Source organism: Alligator sinensis, unplaced genomic scaffold, assembly GCF_000455745.1.
Source record: "Alligator sinensis unplaced genomic scaffold, ASM45574v1 scaffold527_1, whole genome shotgun sequence".
Lineage (NCBI taxonomy): Eukaryota > Metazoa > Chordata > Crocodylia > Alligatoridae > Alligator > Alligator sinensis.
The window spans coordinates 3,310,867-3,312,668 of NW_005841958.1; the positions used below are offsets into that span (position 1 = coordinate 3,310,867).

Genomic DNA, 1,802 nt, shown 5'->3' on the forward strand with positions numbered 1-1,802 from the left:
GTTACTAACTACAAAGAGAAATCTTTCCCAACCTGCTTCATTCTGCCTTTCAAAAACAAGGTATGTATTATATTCCAGGGGGCTGCCGTCAGGGAAGCCAGACCCTGATTCTCACCCTGGGATAAATCCATGGCACCCCGTTAATATACACACCAGAGAGGGTATAATCCAGCCTAGTTTGTGTTGTATACAAGAAGATACAGTAATTGATTTTAGCAGGACAACCAAGCCATGGACGGGCCACCCCTGCCATGCACAAGCCACCAGGATGGATCAAAGTCCTCCCCCTCCAACTTACCTGTAGCTCTGGGGTCAGGAGATGCGTGGAAGGACAGAAACGTAGAAGAGATGACTCCAGTGGCTTCCCAGCTGAAATGTCTCTGGTGGCTCCTCAGTGGAAATGTCTGGGCCGTGCCCCAGCTTAGCTTTCAAGACCTGCTGAGCGGGAACTCCCAGAAGTCACACCCACAACCAGAAGATACGATACCAGGTCCCTCCACCCTGCAGCAAGGCTGGATCTTCAGTCCCCTCCCTCCAGCCTATCACACAACTATCTCCCAAGCCCTGAGGTGGCAAGAAGCATGAATGAGTGACAGCTCACCTCCACCTTTGCCTCTTCTGAGAAGGAAGTATGAACAGCTCATTCATGTCCATTTTGCATGTCCTTCCCAGTCCTCAGCTGGGGTTGATAGACCCTAAGTAGAAATTTTCCCTGGGGAATTTTTCAACCCAATAACCAGAGGAGCCTTGGAGGAGAGAACATCAGACGGGTCATACCAATGGTCCAGCCAGCCCCACAAAACCCTGGCATCTTTGCATCAACCTCTTCCTGGCTCCTAGCCAAGTTGTCCATCATCCAGACCAGGAAGGAGGCCAGGGAGGAGCCCAGGATTCAGGGCTATCTTCCTCTTCCTTGTGTGGGCAGGTCTCTGAGCAGAGTATCACTGGGAAGGTTCCACAATCTCCCTAGATGCCTTCAAGGGGAAGGAGTCACTGTCTGGAGCTCTCTGCTCTGTCACCTGGGGATGACCTTATCAGCGACCTAACGATCGAAGGGAAGCTGGGTGACAGTGACCATGAGCTGATCACCTTCATCATCCGCCGTAAAGCTGGCAAGTCAGTCAGTAATGTAGAAGTCCTCAACTTCAGGAAAGCTGACTTTGACAAGCTAAGGAGGCTTGTCGGTGGGGTCCTAGAGGGCCACAACCCAAAAGAGAGGGGAATTCAGGAGGAGTGGTTGCTTCTCAAGGGAGCAATCCTGGATGTGCAAGCAAAGTCCATTCCATCTCGGAGGAAAGGGAGCAAAAGGGCACAGTAGCCCCCTTAGCTCCAGGGGACTGGTGGACCTCCTGCATCTTAAAAGGAAGACCAACAAAGGATGGAGGACTGGAACCACCTCCGAGGAGAAATACTCTGCTCTGGTCTGGACCTGCAGAGAGCAAACTAGGAAAGCCAAGGCTGTGACAGAACTCCAGCTAGCTACAAATATCAAGGACAATAAAAAGTCTTTTTGTAGACAGGTGTGGAGCCGGAGGAAAAGCAAGGGCAACATTGGACCCCTGCTAAACCAGATGGGACAAGTGACAACCAGTGCCCAAGAAAAAGCGAACTTGCTAAATGGGTACTTTGCATCAGTGTTTCTCCAGTCCCACGGGACGGCCCTGCCCACTGTGGGTCAGGGAGGCCCGGGTGAGGGAGATTCCTTGCCCTCCATTGAAGCTGACCTCATGAAGGAACACCTTGACAGACTGGATACCTTCAAGTCAGCCGGCGCTGATGGGTTACACCCCAGGGTACTCAAG

General features: G+C 51.9%; 1 protein-coding gene across 1 annotated transcript in view; it reads right to left on the reverse strand.

Annotated features, from left to right (window-relative positions):
* Positions 1-366, reverse strand: part of LOC102369547 (trypsin-like) — an 18,390-nt gene extending 18,024 nt beyond the window's left edge. Inside the window, exon 1 of the mRNA XM_014518483.2 lies at positions 299-366. The gene's annotated coding sequence lies outside the window, so the exon portion shown is untranslated. The remainder of the gene's footprint in view (positions 1-298) is intronic.
* Between the last annotated feature and the right edge of the window lie 1,436 nt (positions 367-1,802).